General features: G+C 40.8%; 2 protein-coding genes across 2 annotated transcripts in view; one reads left to right on the plus strand and one right to left on the minus strand.

Annotated features, from left to right (window-relative positions):
* The window catches only part of kcna4 (potassium voltage-gated channel, shaker-related subfamily, member 4), a 47898-nt gene extending 32208 nt beyond the window's left edge, over positions 1-15690 (plus strand). Inside the window, exon 3 of the mRNA XM_069527072.1 lies at positions 8160-15690. The gene's annotated coding sequence lies outside the window, so the exon portion shown is untranslated. The remainder of the gene's footprint in view (positions 1-8159) is intronic.
* fshb (follicle stimulating hormone subunit beta) overlaps positions 1-22623 on the minus strand; it is an 80550-nt gene that overhangs the window by 40614 nt on the left and 17313 nt on the right. The gene's annotated exons all lie outside the window — the stretch shown is intronic.

Here is a 22623-nt window from a genome sequence, read left to right on the forward strand (position 1 = left end):
TAAAGTTATGTTTGCTGTGTTCAGGATGCACGTCTCATTTTGGCAGCTCTGTCAGCGACTGGGCTTCTTTAGAGTAAACAAGAGAATCTTGGCATTAATGATATTTTCTGACCACTGCCTCCGTTTGTGTCCTGCCTTTAATTCAGCGTGACAGTCTGTCATGGTGTAATGCGACTCGCTGTTTTCACACATGTGCTTTCCAAGCAGCACCTCTCACCCTCGGACACAAACACAAACAAACACACGACACCTGAAGCTCGGCTTGTCGTGCAGCAGCTAACACGTTTAATGAGGCCTCGGTGAGCGGGCAAGAAAAAAAAAAAAAAAAAGGTTATGGGCCCGTCTGAGTTTGTGCGCGTTCATGGACAAGCCGGCCTAAATGAACGCCATCAGATGAGCAGATGTGCGAGGTTTTTTTTTTCCTCTCTCCCCACAGAAAAGTGCTGACAGAGAGTTCGGTGGCAGGGTTGAAATGAGCACAGTGTGTGTTATGTCCCCGGCGTACATCGAGCCGCACATAGCGTCGATCCTTGCCTGAATATTTATAGTCTATCATGCGTTCATCTGTGTATGTCTGTGTGCGTGTGTGTGACTGGGGAAGCCAGTGTGGATCTGAGAGCCCTGCAGGGGTGTGAGGCAAGAAGCAGCAAGAGGCAGAAAATCCCTGCTGCCTTTGGATTAGTGTCAGCAAGCAGGAAGCCAAGCACCGTGCTGCATGTGCCTGTGCACTCTCCTAACGTCAGTCTCTTCAGGATTATTTTCATCATTATTATATTTCACTTTCTGGTAAATTCACGTCAACTTTTCAGATATCGCCTGAATTTGTTTAATTTGAGATGATTAACGGAAAAGATTGCGGTGCGTCTATCTGTTGATGTTTAGTCAGATTGGTAATTGCTGTCAAATGACTGTGAAGCGTGGAAATTGCAGTGCGATGCTCTGCCTTACGTGGTCGACATACAACATCTATTTGTCAGGGTTTAAATTCTGAAGTGATTCCTGCATCCTGCATGGTGGGTCTGTTGCCTCGCAGAGAAGAGAACAGCACACACAGCTTTTGTGGGTCATGATTGCTCATCATCTGACCTCTCAGTCTCCAATAAGCCCCACAAACACTGTTCTGCTAACAAACAACCCCGTCTCTGCAGAGGACGGTCAAAGTCGCGCGTGTTATAACACCATCTGAGAAACACTTCTGTTTCTTGGAGAGCTCTAAAGGCGTCTTTTGAAAAGAGTAACAGGTGAGTTGCTTGTGACGCTGGAGCTGGGCTTTGATGGTGATAGTGTTGAGTGGTAGTGACACACAGATCAGAAGATTTAAATGAGTCTATTAACGGACACACTTCAGTGAAACAGAGGACGTCCTCCTGGGAGGGAGATCTTAAGTGCAATCTGTCATTATCATACAGGTGTTGCTGAAAAGGGTGAAAGGTGAGTTTTCTACCTGCAGCAGAGTTGTTTTGTGTTTGCAATTGAAATGACAGCTCCCCAACAGTGAAGGAGAATCATCTGGACCGCCTCCTGGTGGCTGGCTGTAGTGTAGGTCATAAACCCAGCCTTTTCCATGTTAGCAGAGGGGACATGGACTAAATTAAAAAGTCAAAGTCCACAATCAAATACAATTTTCCACATGTGATTTCTGTCAATTTAGGTAGTTTTTAATCACACTCTTCACATAGGGCAGGCCTACTCAGATGACGGCCCGTGGTCCCGCAAGAAACGTAGCCTGCATTGCATTTTCCGACACTCCACAAATGCATCTCATCCAGCCCAGCTGAATTAGCCCTGACATAGGACTCCACAATTTAATCCTATTGAAATCGTAATCTCGATTCACACCTGTATGCAATCTAATTTCTAATTAACAATGATTCTGCTGCATCAAAACAAATGCAGCTACTTTCTCCCAAAGAACCTACAGCAGCACATACTACTGCATTATCTTTGCTCTCTCCCTCAACCCATGACAACGCCACGTTACCACACGTGATGCAGAGAAGCAGAAAACCAGTGGACAAAGAGAGAGAATCTTCAGTTTCACAGTAAGTTTGGTTGAATTAGTTATTCCATGCTAAAATAAAACGGGGTGAAACATCTTGATTGAAAGCTGAGACTGAGTCGCACTTGGTCGAGTAAGTGTATCTACAGGATACCGCGGCTTCACGCCACGATCACTACAGGACAGACTACATATTATACCTAAATCCCAAGATGGAAAACAACGGGACGAAGTGGAGATGCTTTGTCTATCTTTACATACAGCCTATGGTCAGAGTTGTTCTGTACCAAGCTGAAAAACCTGGTGAATGAAACCGAAAGAGGAAATGACACATTAATAAAATCATGAGCTCACAGCCTGCAGCCAGCGACCACGCCTCATTGCACTAGTGCGTCCTGACGGATAATTCATCGTTTTCCCTTTTTAATGAGTGGGTGTTATTTTTTGGGTTTAAGCCACCATCCCTGATGCTTTTTACATTGGTGCAGTCTCTATATATGTTCAGATCCCAGCAATTAAGCTGCTGATTAAAACTGAATGTTATTTAGCACGTTCCAAACATCCAACTATCGAAAACACCCCGTTATATTCAAAACTGCAGAATCTTTTGCACAAAAATATAATTCTGTTTATAGGAAGAGTTGTTTGCTACATAAAAACACATTGAACATTACAGACAACACACTGCTTGGTTATTCCCATGTTAAATTAAAGAGGGGTAATAGACCCATTAAAAACTGATTTATCCTCCAACTTCCTTGTAAAAGAAAAAAACGTGTCAAGGGCAGCTGCAGGGTTGCTGTGCAGGCAAAGTAGTTAGTAATGAGAAGATGGTATGTCTCATTTCCCAACTTGATTCCGCCGTAATAGTACTTAGCGCCGATGTCTTCACCTATTTGCCCTCTCGAGGAGAGTCTGTTCCAGTCTGGGGTACAGACTTTACTGCTCTGTCCTGAAAACATTTCAGCCTTTGAACGTCCCTGCAGAGGCCACAAAACTGCACAGGGTCAAGACTAAAACTCAAATGTCCAACATTCACAAAGCTGTTTATATACACGTGGTCCTGCTGAATCAATCTCAATCAAGATTTCCATTCACACTGAACCATACAGACACACTGCAGAAATACTGTGGACGTGCACTTTATCACCTGGTTGCATATCGATAGCTCTGCCTGTAGTGAGGCAGTGACACTACGCCTGTTGATATTCTTTTACGCTAATTAGTCGTGGGGACATAATCACTGATTGGATGATGGATTACTAGCTGGGGTTTGCTCCAGCCCCCATGCAACCATGTAATGATTCCAATTCTATCTTCCCGACACGGACACCTGAACTTTGTGAAGTGGCCGATACAGAGAACCGATCAGTAACTGAAGTCTTGCATACGCATACACTTTGCTGTTTTACCTGTGGGAGCTTGATATATCAGCAAATTGCTGACACTTTAGTTCAGTGTAGCGTTAGCTCTGGCTCCCTTCTTCCTTACTGAACTAAAAACACTACTTGCCACAGGAGTAAAGTGCAACTGCTATTTGGGAGCAGCAAAGAAGAAGTGATTTCTGGGAAAGGAAAATTGGAAAGGTGATGAAAAGTCAAGAGGGTCACAGGGTTTTTTCTGAAAGATGCTCATTGGTAATGTTTCTTTTCAGCCTCGTCTATCTCTGAAGTCGTTGTGCTTTTGAACTCATGTATGTTTTCAGTAAAAGAGATGTTTGTGATCCTGCTGACAACTTTCTGCAAGTGTCAAAACTGCAACAGCTTTGTCAAGACCTCCCACTCCCCTCAGAAAACCAATAACCGCCCTGGTTTACAGGGGCATGATAATCAAAGTGAAATGCCATTTTATTTCGCTTGATCCATTGAGTCTGTAGTCATGTTCAGCGGTGGTGTTATTTGTTTTTCATTTGCCATGATCAATCAGTTCCACCAATGTAATTTTCAGATTTCACAGAAGCTGCACTCGCTTGTTGTTTGGGGCATTTTCTCACATTGATCAAGGAAATGTTTCGATTTGTACGGTCGCATTGATCTCCTCCATGTTTGCCGTTGTTTTTCCATTGCTATTTTTCATGACCCAATTCTTAATGCCACCCTGCCATTGTTTCTCTGACAGCTGAAAACAGCTGTCAACGGGAACAACTGCAGACCGAAATGATTTGCAACGAGATGTGGGCAGCGAGTCTGCATGAAGCTGAACTCAGACTGCATGGAGGAGAGAATAAGTGGAAAGTCGTCAGACGATGTCTAAAGACATTTTCACACCTTAAAGTCTGGACCATGGTTTCACCTGTGGTTCATGTCTTTGTTATATTGTAAACATTTCATGCTTTTAGTTTTGGTTTCACTCTGTGATCTCAGTGAACCTGTAAACTGCTTCCTCTTCTTTTTCTTCATCAATTGTTCGTTGCTGCAATTGGTCCATAACTCCGAACTACCCAGAGAACCAAACCATGGATCAGTTTGATCCGGATTGAGACCACCTCTTTCGGTCAGGCTAAATTTTGGTCATTTTGGTTAGGACCAAATAAGGTGGGTGAGAAATGACCTTAGTTGAAATTACATCGAAACGTGTTTGTCCCAAAACAGCAACGTGAATTTCATAAATCTAGTGAAATAACTGTCGAGTCATGTGTTATCCTCTGTGTTAACTTTTATCTAAGCCCTGCTGTTGTGTTAACACGACTTTGTGCTTTGGGGCTGTGACAATCATCCTTAGTATAATGTTTTCCTGCAAACACAGCAATCATTTTAAATACAGTCCCCTGAACAAACAGCTTCTGGGTAGCAGGTGGTTTTGTAGATCAGAACACGTTTTAACCTGGTGCTCTTGGCCGTGAGCAGTCAGCGTCCTGTAATGTGACGGGTTGTGAGATGAATCTGCATGTGGCACCGAAAAGCAGCCCTGCTTCCTGCTGGGCCACGTAAATGAGAGCATCCAGGTGTGCTAAAAGCTGCTGGGCCAGATACATGATTTACACATCGACAGTCATGGCACAAGCTATTACTCTGAAGATTTTGTTCTAGTCTTAGAAACCAAATGAACAAAGTCCCTTTTCTTTGTATTGTCTGAACATTTAGTCCCACCAGTTCTCTGATTCAGTGACTTATTTAGAGTCAGACATGGTGTGAGATTTCAGGAGAACTCTGGGGAAATATTTCTCCTTTATCATGACTGGTTTATTGCTAAAACTCTTATGAGAAACTGTCATCTGTCTCTTTCATCGAGATCTGCATGCATGTGGTGAGGTGACACTACGAGCTGAACAAGTAATTGATTAACTGAAAGTAAAAATGAACACATGAATCAGAAAGGAAAGATGCAGCTCTGTTTATTGTATTACTAAAATTAAATCATTAATAAGATAATCACTTATTGGTTCCACAATGGGGACATTCTCAAATACAGTTGATTCCACTGGGGATTGAACTCAGGACCTTCTGCGTGTAAAGCAGACGTGAGAACCACAACACTATGAAACTGACAAAAGATCAATAAATTCAATCAAGCTGCACCAAACTGCTCACACTCAATCTGTGAGAATGTCTTCTTGCAATGTTAAAGAAAGTGGAAAAACAACACCAGGTTCAGCCCCTTCATCTGGATTCACGTAAAACATGTAATGGGTTCTTTCTTGGCCCACGTACAATCCTTTCTTTCCATGTTTTGTGGAAATCGGTTTTGTAGTTTTTGTGTAATCCTGCCGACAAACAAACAAACAAACAAACAAACCAACAGACGGGTGAAAACACAACCTCCTTGGCGACAGTGATGACTTGTCAGATAAACATTGCATTACACCAGTTATATGCGGTTAAAATATGGCAACTATTCTGTCAACTTTGGCAACCAAACTTTGCCAGCCTGCCAACCATTTCTGAAGCTCCAGGGGCTGCCCGGCCCCCCGCTCCCTTCCCATTCATCACATTCGGTCAACTCATTGCACCACATCCTTCCATTAGAAAGAAATTAAGCTTGATTTCTTGCCATGATATCAGCTCATAAAATCCCAGGCAGGTATTTGAGATGCAGCTGTTCAGTTTGTTGTAATAATGCTTGTAAACCTCAACCAAAGTCACAGCGTGGTTCACCTCTACCTCGTCAAAACTTATACTCGACTCAGGCTGCGTTTTGGTGTTTCATATTTCAAACACAAACACCTGAAAAAAGAGACTTCAGTGCAGAACACCACTGTGCTACAAACAGCACTTTTCATTTTCTTTTCTTTCTTTTCCCCACAGCGACACAGTCACATTTAAGCCTCAGAAGACAACACTGAATACTGTAATATTCAGGACATGGTCGGACGTCCTCTGAATTCAAACCATCGCGGCACTTGGGCTATTTCAATGTCTCCAACTCTCTGTGTATTCAGTGTTTATGCTGACCTGAATATTGAATTCTATATTTGTTCTCTTACCATTACAAGGGCAGGGTAAACGCAGGACATGGTACCTGTGTGTATTCACTACAGCAGCCCACCAAACAAACAAAACCTGAAATGTAAACAAGTGCAGATTTAGCTCTTAAGTCTTAATAAGGGAATTAGAAAGAAACACTCAGTGTGTTTGCTGTAATTGCCTTGTGCCTGCCGCAGCTATGATTGCATACAGAACGTCTTCAACTCCTGGGAGACTATGTGGAAATCCTCAGATTATTGAGGTGGAGAATTATACAACAGCTGCTCTGTTTAAAGAGAACGCTCGTCTCTAATAGTCTGCATCTTAATAAACACAAATAGCTATGACACAGAACAGTTATTCTGTGAAATGTTTTCGCCCTACAGGGGGTAGCAAGAATAACATAAACACTCTGTGAAGAAGAAATTCAAATTAGAGACAAATCATTATCACAAACACAGTGAAGGGTCTTATTAGGATGAAAGCCAATTAGCACGTGTGTGTCCGTCAGTTGCTTTTGTTTTGTTGTTATCAACTTTTGTTGTTGACCTCTGTCACTGCAACTTTCCTGTTTGGCATAATTTACAGTACTACTTCAAGTTCAAGTTTTGATGTAGTTTCATATTAATTTATTGAAGATTTTTAAAATCATGTGAAACTCGCTGGGTAAATTGAATTTACCCGATATCTGCTTTCGGGACATCACTACAATACATCTTTTTGGTCTGAAACACAAGACAATATAATTTGTTTTATGATTTGACAATGTGGGGTTGAAAGAAAGTCGATGTCACTAAGCTCTACCTGCTCTACAATTCCATTTCTTTTGCATATCATCTTCTGGTAAAACCTCAATTTCAAACATTTAAAATGCCATTATATCTACTTACAACCTCATCATAGTGTTTTAATTCATCAAATGTATTTGTTGACTGGGGGACTTAAGATAATGTGTTACATATCTCAATGTTTTTGTAGAACTTAATTTGTCTGATTAAAAAATATTAACTAGATATATTTATCATTAAATTATTCATCAAGTTTTAGAAGAAGTTCAATCAACATTAACGCAATTATATTGAAGTTAATTGAATTTTAACATAACCATTAACCTCATCAGCAGGCTAGTGATTGCAAACTCAAACTCTACAGCCGGACTCTGCTCAAAACAACAGACTTCTATTCATTCTAGTGCTAATCCCAAAGACAAGACATGTATGAAATGGTGCCCAAAATATGAAGCGTATCGAGCCTCCATAGGTACAAATGCTGGATAGGGTTTAAATGTGTATTAAGTGTTCCTGCATCTGGAATATTTACATTTGATGGAATGGTACAACCATAAAAACGTAATGAAACGTAATAATGAAAACAATACTGTTAGTGAGTGAAAAGTTTGAGATTTATCTTTCAGCTACTAACGGGGAAACAAAGGGAGACGTGTATGTAAAGTTAGAGTTACTGATGACAAATAACTTTATTATATACCTTAATGTGTACATAGGTAATGTTCCCCTGACTGTGCTTCACAACCTTCAGACCTGTGCTCTCCCTGAGCTCTTCAGAGGAAGCTGCTGTTTAATGACCGTGATGATTATCAGTAGTGGGATGCATGTTGCTCAGTCGCTGGGTGGGAGAGGAAAATAGGTTCAGTATCAGTTTGACGTTTGGTCAATTTGCTCCGTCTTCACGGTGCCATTCTCTCAAGAATGATGACAGAGTTGCATCTGTTTCCTGTTTCTGTGTCTGTGTTGCAGCGCTGCCAGTTACAGGGAGAGGGAGTATCCGCCCCATATCTCTGGAAATTGCAGAGAACAAGCAAAACATTGCGACCGGTCGTCATGAGCACGAGCGGACACTGATAACAACAACAACAACAACAACAACAACAAAAACAACAACTGGACGGGACTCGGGATTGGGACGAGTGGAGATGGGAGCTGCTGTATGACATCAGTAAATAAAACCCTGGAGGGTCGGGACTGGAGTTGGCAAATGAGTAAGTCATGGCCCAAAATGATTGCCTTAATAACTACACATATACAGTTGTATGGAGTGATGAAACTAAGAGACTTATACGAGTTCAAAGATGTTTTCTTTACATGTGAAAAAAGTGTCTTGTAAGGAACAGATGTGAATATTTTAATATGATAGAGTTAATGTTTGGTTGTAACGTCGACATAATGTTTTAGTTGGGTCGGCTTCGTAGGTGTCATTGGTTCCTATAAGTGGTGAGTTTGCTCTCTGCTCGTGCGCAGTCAGCAGTACGACTTTGATCTATTTTTATCTTGTTTCATATCGTCAACCAAACAAGGCTGGCCTGAGTTGCTCACTCACTCAAAACGCTGGCAACTTGAAAACTTAAGTCATAACACATGAAAAATCCTCATCCGGACAGTGTATAGAGGGTTGGTAGAAGAAACACGAGACAAATACTGACTGACTAATTGCAACATCAGAAGTATATCCTCTTACATTAAGATCCACTCACACTAAAGCAAAGATGTCAGGCACATAAACATCCTCATAAATATCCGCCACACTCACTTTCTATAACAGAAAAACGGCGGATGAGACTCGCAGGGGGTTCGTCTGCCCCGAGAGTCATCGACATAACGGCGAAATACCTTAGGTTTTTTTCTCAGATGCAACTTTAGAGCTGACCAGCTGCTTTGTTGATGTTTTCACTTTGACTTTAACTGTATGCAAAAGCAACATGGACGTGTGTTCTATATTTTTTTAAACCTAGCCTTGATAATTACATAACCAAAGGTGAAACCCTGAATCTATTGTATGTTGTGGACTTCTGGAAATGTTGTGATATAGATGCACACTGAATAGGAAAAAAAATGTAAATAACAGACGTTTATACTTGTGTGTCTTAAGATGTGTTGCAGATTAGAGTAAACTGAGACTTTTTACTTTCTTTGACTGTTATGACCATCGACAATAATCATCTGTGTTCGATTTGTCCTCGCTGATACAATAATGGTCTTCATATTGTTGCGAATGCTGCTTTAACGTTGTCCGTTCTCATGTTTTTGGCTTTTTCTTTACATTTCTTTTGTTCTGTTAAATACTGCCCATTGAAAATCTCCTTTCTCTTTGATTTAACATATCGAAACATAACGTTACTGATGTTATTTGTGCAGCTTTGTCAGAGAGGCATCGGATCATGTTACCTCTGTTAGACATGCTGTATTGCCCATAAATTAAATTATTACAATAGGAAGTTTAATTTTACTTTTTTGGAAGTAGTAATAAGTTATATGACATATTTTTATGAAGACAGTGTTTTATTTTCATATATTTTCCTTTTTAAAAAATCCTTAAAATACTATGTTAACTATTACGACACTCTTAATCTTAGTGTCTGATTCATGAAAATCCAAAGTTCACATTCTTGTTTTGTTTTTTTTCAAATATTCATATCTATAATTACCTCAATAATCATATTCCTCAGAAAAGCTGTTTACTGAATGTTTCAAATATTTTCATAGTATCAGACCCACAAAATAGCCACAACAATTTTAAGATGTCAATAATGTCCTTGAGAAATTCTTATGTTGAGGATGATTACTGGAAGAGCAGATACCAACAGTTTTACTAAGAATACTTCCAATACTGGAATTGTCAAAATTGCAAAAGTATGACTTAGATTAAAATAAAATAAAATATCATTCATGTTAAGATGAAATATCATCTTCTTCACCTGAGAGTTAAAAAATTTAAAAAGAAGAGTTAAGTAAGTAAATTTTACAACAAGGATAAATCCCGTCACCACACCAACTTTATTTGAGACTTAGATGAGAAGATCAAAGCCATTCTCCTGCTACCCACAGCCATTTAGCTTAGCTTAGCATAAAGACCATCTTATCATTTTTATGAAAGTATTTTAACATTATCAATATTAAATTCCTGCCAATTTCCCTTTTAGACTTTGAGTTTTTTAACCACCTTGAAACAACATTATTAATAAGAGAGCGATATACAAGATGGTAATTAGGTTTTTGTTGATAGCTGTTAACCCATTTCCAGTCTCTTTGCTAAGCTAGGCTAACCAGCTGCTGCCTGTATTACATATTCTCTTCACGGACATGAGAGAGGTTTCGATCTTGTCATCTAAGAGTCAAGACAAAAAAAACCCCACAAAAAACACAATACGCTTATTTCCAAAAAGTCAAAGATAAAAGAAAGAAATAAATAAAAAACATAATATCTTTTTCAAGCGGTGGTTTTACTACTAATCTCGTCAGATTACATGCTGACGGAGGCCGGAGCTCTGGCCCCGAGTTTCAATTAGGAAACAGTCAGCAGGGGCCGGCCTGTGGTGAGCCCAGATGCAGGACTATCATACCAACAGCTAATAGTGGCCAGAAGCTGCACCGCAACAATACTGATAAAGTTGTAAGAGACAAATTAATCTATTTAGTCATACATTCAGTTGGGTATTAACACGAAGCAGCACAAGAGATGCAAAGCCGAAGAGTAACATGCTCACAGGTCAACACAAAGAACAGGATCAGGATCAGCATGAGAGTTGATCCTCGAGGCCGCTGCATCAAATCAAGCAGAACAAACAAGAACAAAAAAGAAACTGAGAGAATTCTGCTAAACTGGACAGTCTAACCATTTCCCTCAACCTATTAATTAATGTGAGTTATTTGGTTAGAGGCTGCAATTATGTCAAGTTGCACCGACACAGTGCCCTCACTTGAATCTGCTTTCAACCCGGAGAAGGGCAGCGTACTGTAAAGCATGAAGGGAGAGGATGATAAAGGTCGATAGGCAGATTTTGAAGCAGATTAAATATTACAAGAAAAACTAATTTATCCTGGTGTGAGCTGAATGAGAAAATAAAAAGGTCATAATCCAGAGTGATCCACATGGACATTTATCAAGATCCTAGGACATTCAGGTCATATCACGAGTGGAAAAAATATATTCAACACATTATCTAGAACTTATTCGTGCTACATGTTCCTGTAGACCTGCAGTGATAACGTTTGTGCTAACTGTCGTGATCCAGCACCGTTAATGAGTAGATTTGAAAAGCTGTGAGGGAGGTTACCAGTGAGTCTGTGTGGGGACAGTAGATAAAACACAGAACAAGGTGAGAGAAGAACAGTTTAATTACCATCACCTCTGAGCTACATTTCTAATGTCTCTCACCGTCACGGCTGCGGGCCTGAGGAGGAGGAGATTTACCCCACGCAGTTTAATCATGTTCAGTTATGCTGTAAAAAATATATATAAATAAAATAAAAGAAGAATTGAACTCATTCGCAAGACAATTCTCACTGGGGATTGATTTCACATTAAGCGGAGCCGTCCTGGTGTCCGCATGGTGAGAAACTGCTGTTCAGTTCAAGCTCACGAATTATCCGAGGCCTGAACAACTCAGAGACTCATCCAATCCTCTCTGTGCTTTCCAAGGAGCAACTCGCCAAGATTGACTTTAGGATGAATGCCTCCGCTGATCAATAACAAAGGCTTTCTTCTAAAAAACAACCAATTGACCACAGATCTAAGGCCACGCAGAACAGCCCAGTGTTAAGATTTAGTGACGTACTGAATTTAGCTCTGCTTTCAGCGTTGCCATATTTGACCGATGCACAGCACACAATCAGAGTCAGTTAATGCACGTGTGGAAAATAGGTGCTGGGGCCTAAAAGGGGGCCTAAAGCTTCACAGGTTATTTAACACTGAGATATAAATGAACAATAATAATAAAATAAGAGTTTCAACGCAGCTGTAACAAACTGGATTGTATTTTTCTTCTTTTTATTGATCATCTGCTTTAATCCGCACAATCAAATGAGGAGTAAGGAAACTGATGTAATCGTAATCAGGACGGACATGTTGATACAAAACCTACTTTTTACATATCTGAATTAATTATTCATGTGTTCAACTTGATGTAAAAATTACACTTCACATTGTACATGGCAGCATTTTAGACACTTTCTTGTGGCTCGGTTTGACATTACATACACATACAAAAATAAAAGTAAGGCACCAGTCTGAGGATGGAGCGGTGACATGCACAGTGTTAGATAACACCAGGGACCCGTTTTATGTCTTAATCTCCTTATGAACAAGGTGGCTTATGAGGAGCGCTGCAAAACTGTTGAACAGTGACGCAGTCTGAATATGTTTAGTATTCATGCTGGATATTACGTGACTTGACTGGATTTTTTGGGTTGTTTTGCACAATCTGCCTCCTGCGGAACAGTATTGGTGCTCTTTGCTGCTACAGTGTTTGCCTGGTCACATCTGTATCGAGGAAATTGTCCCGGGTAGAATTCCTATGTTTGTTGAAAGGCCTCGGTATACACAACCAATGTGAGCTCCTTACTCACGTCACTGGCTTAATAATGGGGTTATCACACGTCACTTGATCTGAGAAACACTCGATGATCATCACTTAAAGCTGTAATTTTGGTTACAGATAGACGATGACACATTCTTTCAGATATTATTACAATGATTAAATGATAATAGCCTTCATTAGCTTTAACGTCACACAGATTAAACCTGGTAATATCGGAACACCTTTAAATTTCTGGCTCAGAGTGTATCGAGGCAGTGAGGAGACTATGTTATGCTCAATCAAGAATGGGAATTAAATGCTTAAGTGCTAATCCTTAAAAGCGAATTAGCATTTCCACCAATTTAATGACGTCCACAGAGCTGATACAGCGTAGTGACGGGTGTGGTTGGAAGACAAGAGCAGTTAGACACGAACACGCCCACGTCTTGCGGTCGGAGCACAAGTTCTTGTTCCTGGAGAGTCACAACAACCTGTGATTTCAGTGCTGCCAGAGTTTCTTTGAGCAAAGCAGCGTATGCTTGCTTCAGGACTGCTTCGCCTGGCTGCTGCAGTCTTCTCAGGGTGTTAAGACAGATGTGTTAATACACCCTAAATTACAAAAGCCTTTGTCCACATGACTACATGACTCTCAAAACTGAGCTTTCAGGGAAGTGAAGTGAATTGATTGGCAATTGTTTTGATGGTGGTTTAGACATTTTTCAAGCACAAGCGCCACATAGTCTGTTCTTCAGTTAAAGATGCAAGTTTGAGCAGTTTTTTCTCAGTCAGAATACACTGTATTTGTGGTGTGCAGTGTACTGGGGACGTTTCAGTCCCAGAAGTACACTGCAGAGTCAGGGGTCCTGGTTTTCATGCTGCTTAAATTATTCCACTACATCAAGTCGTCCTCTACGCTTGGTGCAGATGTCAGCAACAGGTACCACCAGCTGCAGACCCAGACCAAGGGTCAGTCTGAGTGAGATGGAGGCAGCCCTCCAGAGATCTTGCCTGTTCAGGCTCCGTCCCCAATGTTATCTTCTGCCTTCTGCTTAGACTTATCGATCACAGTAACCTAACACGATACAGTCTTTTATCTCAACATCTCGATATCTAGCATCAATAAGGCAAAAAAAAATGTGTTGCACAGAACATCTTGCTGAACGCTGATCAAACCCTGGCAGTTCAATAAAGACTTGCTTGATGAAACAAATCGTTCATATTGATCAGACAATTCTGACTTGACAGACAAAACACTTTGTTAGGTACAACCCTGTTCAAGCATCTCAAATGTGAAAGTTTGATATCTTTAAATTTGCCATATGTGATGATATATTTTGAGCAATCTGAAAAACAACCCCTAACCATTAGACATTATTATAAAACGATGAATTCATTACTTGAGAAAATAATTGGAAGAGGTGAAAAATAATCATTACTTGCGGCTCTAATGGCAGAAAACAGGGAATTTCAGAATATTATGTTATGTCTGCTCTGTGATAAATGCTCTGTGCTCTGTAATATGGCAACATAATGTTTCATATCACTTTTGGTAATAAAAAATTCAGTGCTCAATGCCCTGAGAGCTCAAAACGCTGCATCTGAGGAAACGCATGCAAGTAGACACAAAACAAACTAACGAAGAAAACATTTTCGATAATACGATGGCACCGGTGCAGCCTGTAGAGAACAAGGTGGACTAACACGTTTGACAACATGCAGATAACATAAAGCACAAAATATACAGAAGAATATTAGTTGTGCTCTGTGATGTTTCATGTTATCATATTGGTGAAGGTGTTGTTTCTTTAATTGCACTGCATTGACTTCTCAGGGCAGCTGCAATTCTTGCACTTAAGTATGAATGAAGCAAATACTCCGTTTAGAAGAACAGAGGCTGAGTTGACTAGATGCTGTGTACTTTGACTGTGGTCACAGCTGCAGCAGATATTGACATACTTCCCTTCAATCAGCCTCCAAATGAACAAGCGGGGAATCACTGAGTATGTATAACTCAATTTGTGACGATATTGTACATGGAAATCTACTTTTCCCCACAATTCTTCGGATTAATCAATCCACGAAATGATCTGCAGTTAGGTCAGAGAATCTTAACAGTGAATAAACTCTTGATAACTTTGTTTTAGTTTCTCGACTTCACTCCACAAGAGCTCGATGAAGGACGGCCACTGTGTGCGACATTGAAAATGAAAGGATGGGATTCAAACCCGTAATATTCAGGTGTCTATGCAAGCTGGTGCAGTTTGGTCAGCCGACGCCACGGTCACATTTACACGTTGAAGTGCAGCATATCTACATTAGTCATTATGGTTCACACAGTCGTGTCACCTGCAGAGAGGTCGACTATCTGCAAAGCTGTTGCAGCGCAGATGCAGTGTGGTGGAAACTGTTTTCCAGGATGCTCTTGGTGGTATCAAGGGACTGAGGTTGCATTTGCTTTCAATGTTTCTGCTTCACGTACGTGTATGCTCAATATCCAAACTGTTCATCCCCTGCTGCTTTGTCTTGACTTAAAACAAAAGGAAGTAAATCATTATCAATCAGCGACAATTACTATTAATGACCATGTATAATATTTCTACAGTTCAGGTGTTGAGAAATATCCATGTGAGGTTTTGGCCAGCCTTGCTTTTATTCTGCATGATGCTTTGTTTTGAGAAAAATGCATCCGAACCCAAGGTATGTTTGTATTTCTTTTCCCGAGGGTGCTCCTCTCCTTCTCTCTCACCCTCTCTCTCTCTCTGTATCTTCGGAGCGTGTCACTTCTGACCTTAATCCTATTTTTTTTTCTCTTTTGTTTGTTTTTTTGTTTTACTTTTTGGTAAACCTTCCAACTTCTGGATTTTCTACATTCATAACATTTTGTAGACAGCAATATGAGATGTGATTGAAAAATGGAATATGTGCAATGTTGATTAAAGAAAAATATAATATATTCAATAAAAATTCAGAAAACAGAAGTGTTTTGAGATATTCTTTTTGACAGCTGCATTAGTTATACATAATATTAACTACATCTCACTTATAAACCTGCATATTAATACTGTAATGCTTTCTTGTTTATCATGTGCTTGTGAATCATGTTTTCTTATGTATTTTTTAGTTTTTTTATATTCAACAATGATGTTTTTTCTTCAGTACAACGTCCATATGATAGGACAGTTTAGTTCACCTGCACCAGCTAACCAGTGCCCTGTAAGACTCATATTTTAAAGGAGACCGTTCATATTCAGGTTCATACTGTTCATATTCATTCTCTTAATTAGTCGTATTACTTGAAAAGGTGTTCATGCTGTAATGGTCAGAAAATCACTTTCCTCAGACTGTCTATTGCTGCAGCTCCTACTTTCAGCCTCTGTCTGAAACACTTGGTTTTAGCTCCCGTCTCCCAATAAAGGCCAATTTGCTCTGATTGGCCGGCTCGCCTACTCTGTTCCCATTGGTCTGATGGGGTGTTTCGAGAGCAGAGTTTTCTATGAGGGAGAGAAGCTCCGATTACTGTGGACTTCAGGCTTTTTAACTTTGCAGACCTTTTACATACACAACAAACCTATATAACAAAGTAGAGGAAAGAAAAACAGAAACAGCATGATACGTCTCATTTAATGCATTTTTCTATCTGTGATGTGAAAACTGAATATTTCCAATCTTCACTCCAGGCAGCGATACATTGGGATGTACCTGCATCTGGTTTAAAACTAGTTTGAAGTACTACGAACATCAGCACATTGAAAGAAAAATTAAATGCACTTGCAGTTGAATTTTGAGACAAAATGCTGAGTTGCTTCCTGCAGAATGATGCAGCTTTAAAAAACTGATTTGATTTGACTGAGTCAACAGCTTCTCCACTGCTGGTTAGATTCAAACTTCAGGGGAAGCCCTGCTCTAACTTTAAATGTGCTTTTTTCAGCTGCGTAGTAAATGGTAAAAAGTGTTGCTAGAGAGCACAACCCATCATCTGCTTCTAAAGGACTTTCATCACCTCTCAAATAAAAGATCCAACGTTGTTTAACCTTGAGGCGAGGGTGGAATCACCAGCGTTATTAAAATCCAGATCAAGTCTTTATAAAAGTAGTGTTATACTTTTCTCATTTCTTGCAGCTCAGAAGGTTGTGATAGCGGTTTCGCTATAATTTATAAAGACAGAGAGAAGCAGGTCAGTCTCTTCTCTGGTCAAGCCATGGTTCCTTTGATTAGCTCAACCACAGCGAAAGCAACACAAACGTGTCGTTCAATACATTAGTATGTTTATTATTACCTCGGTCCATTCGTTTGTTTGATTGGTTCATCAGAAGGATGACGCCAACACTACAGGATGGATTTCCATTAAACCATTAAACCTGGATCTACACAAACGGACAGTTGCTTCACTTTCTTTCATTTCATTTCATTTTCAACAGTTTCCCATGAAATAACTGACGAATGTTGATGAGAGAAAATCAGGCATATTCACTGGATGATCTACGTGTATATTCAATTTGGTGCAAATCAAAATAAAAATCCAGATCTAGCAGATTTAAATGTTTTAATACTCATGTCATATACTTATATATATATATATATATATATATATATATATATATATATATACATACAGTATATGCATATACTGATGTAATCCAGTCCTGGTGTCAGCATGTAAAGAAGTTAATTTGTTAAGACTCAGCACATCCACCTGGCTCTTTTGTTTTCTGCCAGTTGAACTGTTGGGACATGTTTATGAACATTAGCTTGTGTCCCTCGGTCAGAATCCGCTCAGTCAGCAGAGGCTGAGTATCATGGTGACAGAACGTTTTCATCCACAGTGGCCTTTTACGGTGGCTGCTTTTGAAACCCGACGCCCGAGCCGTTCATGTTTGACACTGTTTAAATATTTTAAATGGGTCCGTTGTGGTGCAATTACGTGACTCTTGGACAAGCACCAGTTCATCCATCAAGCTGGTGGTGGACGCGCTGCAGCCGGTTTGTGCTCTGCCTCCTCGCTGCGAAACACAACAAGTCCTGTGAGGATGTAACCTACTCTCCTTCAATAAAACCTTCACGGACAATAATAAACGTTATTCATTAAGTTTAATGTCTCACAATCATTTTAGAAACTAAAGGAGGTTGTCATAAGTGCGTTGAGCGTGACAGTGACCCTGAGAGCATCAATGTATGACTCTGGGGTTAGTTCACACTGAGAGAAAATTAGACCAGCGTGAAGATATATATAGCAGCTCACCCTTTACTGCTACCTCCACAAAACCAGACAAGGTCCATGAGGTCTGTCCTCCACAACCACAGGAGCAGAGACACACACTTTAAAGAAACACTAACAAGCAGTAAGTGCTGTATCTGCACCCAGACATGGATGACTGCTTCCTTCATTGGGAGTGAACCTGAAGAAACAGTGATGGGGAACATGTCATTTACTGGTTTGCTCCTTTTGTCGTAATTTCAAAAACAGAAAGTGTGAATATAGAAGAAGTGTAGTTGGACTTTTGCCATATTTAAAATGATTAATTTACTATTATAGTTTAAACTAGTTTTTAATTTTACAGTTTGAGAAAAGTGTTGTTTCTGTTTTGGGTTGACTTCAGGTGGAGGTGGTGTGTATGACTTTTTATTGTAGCATCCTGAGGTAGACATGGGGACAAACCTCCAGGCATGCAGCAGACCTGAAAGAACAACTCTCATTTGATGTGCTCTTGCTTCTTTCCCACCGTGTTGTACAGCGTCTCCACAGCTTCCACATTTTACTCGTTCAGAATTAGTTATGTAGAGTAACTGCAGAACGGCCGTGAGTGGTGTTGCGTGCATTGCGCTCCACAATATTAGAGCATACATGAGACAGGAATCCAAAAAGTCCTGTAGTAGCAGTTACTGTTGTCCTCAGGAAGCTGACCATCCTGATTACTCTTGATTAAAAAGTCATAGTTTCTAAAAATCCAATCTGAAAATAAAATACTGCATTGTATAAAGTTTCAGTGAGAATGATTCTTTTTCGCTCTTAGTTTAATTTCAACTAAAACATCCAGACTGAGGTAAACAAGTCAGAGTGCTGCCACAGCAAAGTCTCAGCTTCACACTTGTCTCAGCTTCTGTTGCCTCTGTCAGAGTCTGCTACTGTCTCCCAGGAAAAGACCCCATCACTCAGAGGTGTAAGAGGACACCTGACATGGAACAATATCTTTGGCACATGCTCGGAGGCTGCTCTCATACATCCATGCCAGTGAATTTGGCGTTCACCGTTTCCCCTCTGCGTGGAAACCCAACGCCACCACACTCGACGCTGCAGGCCCCTGAAACCCAATCGGCCAAATCCCAAAAGGTACCTGCCCCTAGCGCCGAGCGTCGCATGGCTGCGGATGGAAAAGTTGTCAGCAACAATTGTGCTCGCTGCGATAGACAAACTGTTCTTTTACATCCAGAAAATATCAGCGGGCCTTGTGCCAGACAAATCCAGCTCAGGCCACCTCCTCAGGGGAACATTTACCAGCTTCTGCACTTAGTTCCAGTGGCGCTGACCTTGGATTTACTCCCCTGGCATATTCCTTTCACTGTCAATTTATTAAATTTGACAGTCACTGACATTGGATAGACGTGTTGTCAAGGAAACATATATTTGTCTGTGTCTGAGATGATAGATTTATATAGTATGGTATAGTGTGATGGAGGGACCTATCGAACAACGTGAGAGATAAGTCCTAACAAACTGCAGCAGTAGATCAATTCTCAGGAATCGTGAGGAAAAGCGAGCTGGACAAACAGATGGGAAACACCACCGTGAGACTACATCACCCAATTCCCATCAAACCATCAGTGATTTCAGTTGGATTTATTTCGCAGCCCAACAGCTGCTTTGAAGTCCGGGGGATTAAGCAGCTTGTTAGGTTTCAAATCTCTCTGCACACAAAGTGAGAGGAACTCACTGTTTGAGTTGTCAGGAACACTGTTATTAATCTGATAAGACTTTCCAAAGTGTGAATTCAGCCTGAATGTGTTTCTCCTTGCAGCCTTCTTGCAAAAACACTGAGGAAATAGATACTAGTCAGACATTTCTGGTTTCATAGGAGCAGTTTAATCCAAATATTAAAGATGATTTTATTCTTTTTCACAGCAACAGAGGCTTTTGGGGTTCAATATTTTTTAAAAGTGCCAGTGCCTTGTCAAAATGTCAAATCTCAAAGCTTCCCTCCGCCCAGAATAGAGCCTCTGACAGATCTCCATCCATCTCTGACACTTGAAGGTGTGATGGAAGAAGTTCAAGGGTCAATGTGTCCAAAACAGGCCCAGGTCTGGACTGGCATCTGTACTGAACAGGTCTGGCATCTCGGTGTCAGGGCCTCCCACGGCGAGGAGGTGTATCTTTTCTGCCCATCATCTCTGCTGTCTCCAAGGTAAGGTGGAGGAGAGTCTATTCCTGTTTAGAGACTAAAAAATGTGTTTTCTCATGTGGTAAAGGAGCCTGAGCAGGTGACGTGGCGTGTCCCTTTCCACCTCGCTCATCCCTCCACCGCCGGCCAGACAGAGCGTTTCCCCCACACACAGCTTCCTCAGACTGTGATGCATGTTAATCGTCGTACAGGCGGGTCACCACTGAGCACTCCAATGCTGCAGCGCGTCCATGAATAGGAGCTCAGCTCACTCTGTTTAAGATTGCACAAATCAGTCACCACCGGCGAAGCACACTCCCTCTCAGACAGAGAGAACAAATGAGGCACTGACATCATTGACATCTGAATTAGTCATGTGATCGGTCTCGCGCCACTCGTCTGCAGGAGATCAATCGAAGTGTATTCCCCAAACTCCAGATGGATGCTGGGAGAGGAGAAGTGGATAGTAACTTTGGGAGAGAGCGGATCGGAGGGAAGGGGAAGGGAGGGTGTTTTCAGTTTTGAAAAGCACTTGGGTGAAGTGTATGAAGGGAAATTTCTGTTTGTTGTCATGGTAACAGGCAGTGTGGTCTGTGGCAAAAACATATCCCTAGCATAGAGGCTTGATCAGGATCCAGCGGCGGCTCCTCGCTGCACAGCTCTCCTCCTCCTCCTCCTCCTCCTCCTCCATTTTGAACGCTGATTGTGTTGCAAATGTTGAATGATCCGTGATGCTCCGACTCACATGGAACACACAGATCAGTCGAGCCGAGTGGAAACGGAAAGAGATTCTCATGTAGAACACGGCTGTACTACAATCAGGGTGGAAGTATAGGCTTCATAAATGGGAGGTGAGTCATTGGGGTTTATTTTTATAGTGTGTGGGGTTTGAATGAAACGTTGCGTAAAGGTGAGAGGTTAAAAAAAGATGTCAGCAACATTTACTGTAAGGGTGAAACAGAACAATGTAAGAGGCAGACTTGAAGAACCATGAAGGATTAAAAGCACGTAGATATAATTCATATGATTATGACCTTCGTTGGTGTAAGAGTCTTCTGTAGACACTTTCCTCCGTGGAGATTTTGACATACCCTCAAATTCTGCAGATTACATTTGCACGTCTGCAGGGCTGGTTGATTGCAACTGGATTTTATTCCTACAGGGACTGAACATTCATCGTGCTTACTCTTGCTTTCCGGTGATAATTTGCAGGGGCTCATACAAGCAAATGCTCAAGACACTATATATTCATGACCTGTTAAAAACCTTGCTAAATGAAATTATTCACAATACATCTGAGAGTTTGGATTACTCCTGAGATCATGACAGTTTGAAGCATTTAAGAATATTATTTACACAAGATGGAAACCAAGAAAGAACGCTTTTCGAGAAAACGGATCGAGAGAAAGGGGTGGATCCAGGAATTCTTAGGCACTTTCTTTTACGTAGCGAGAATTTGTTATTTTCCCAGGACCCTTAAGAAAAAAATCTGGTATGTTTAGGGGACTTATATCTATGAGTGTGTGTTATTTGGCAGGGCTTGATTGCATGAAAGAGGACAACTGGGTCTTGGTGGAGATTTGTACCATTATGGTTCCAATAGGTACCATGTGTGGCCCTTTGGTTATTTCACAACAAAGTGTCATATAAATAATATCCTGGTATCCAAGTGTGCTTTTTCTCTCTGTTGAATAAAAACATTTATGTAGTATTATCTATTGAATAATGGTGGATTAAGTTAAGTGTAACACAGTCACTCTGAGGTTGAAACTTGACCACACACACAATTTTGTGAATGTAAATGTTTGTGGTTCACCTCAGCTCTCACCCTGTGTGATATAAATACAGGGATAATATATGTGACAAACATAAAGTCTCCAAGTCTCGGCCTGGAAATGGAAAATAACCTGCCAACTGTCAAAATTGGGATTAAGTTTATGTTAGGATGGGGATTAAAGCATGGAATTAGAAACAGACAGGGGTTCAGGTTATGTTTAAGGAGTGACTGTTGTCAGTGGAGGTCAATAAAGTGTGAGACAAGACGTGTGTGTGTTTTTATGGAGGAGGAAGAATGAATCAAAAAGCAGGGAAGCCGCCTTGTTTGTCTACAACGATGCAGCGCGAGATCTGGGACTCACCACGTTTGAATCTGACAAGTTTCACTGTGACTTCACTGTGAATGAAGAGAACAGAGAGATTCCTACACTCCAGAAAAACACTCAGTCTTGCCTCTGCCTCATTCTCACACTCTCACACACACACACACACACACACACAAACAAGCAAAGACAGTGAGATTGAATAAAGAAAGCACCATATGCAGATGTAGCATGTGCCTGCCCTTCGCTCTTTGACTGTAATCCCCTGTGCAACCAGTGCTGCAGAGTGACTGACGTCTGCTTTGATTCTCTGTGAGGAAAGCCACACACCTCCCTTTCCTTCAAGACAACACGTCTAAAATTAGCACGACCTTTTTAAATATATTGTTTTCCTGGCACAAAAATAGAAATAAAAATGGCTCGCAGGGAAACAAAA

This window comes from Paralichthys olivaceus, chromosome 1 (assembly GCF_024713975.1).
Source record: "Paralichthys olivaceus isolate ysfri-2021 chromosome 1, ASM2471397v2, whole genome shotgun sequence".
In the NCBI taxonomy this organism is placed as follows: domain Eukaryota; kingdom Metazoa; phylum Chordata; class Actinopteri; order Pleuronectiformes; family Paralichthyidae; genus Paralichthys; species Paralichthys olivaceus.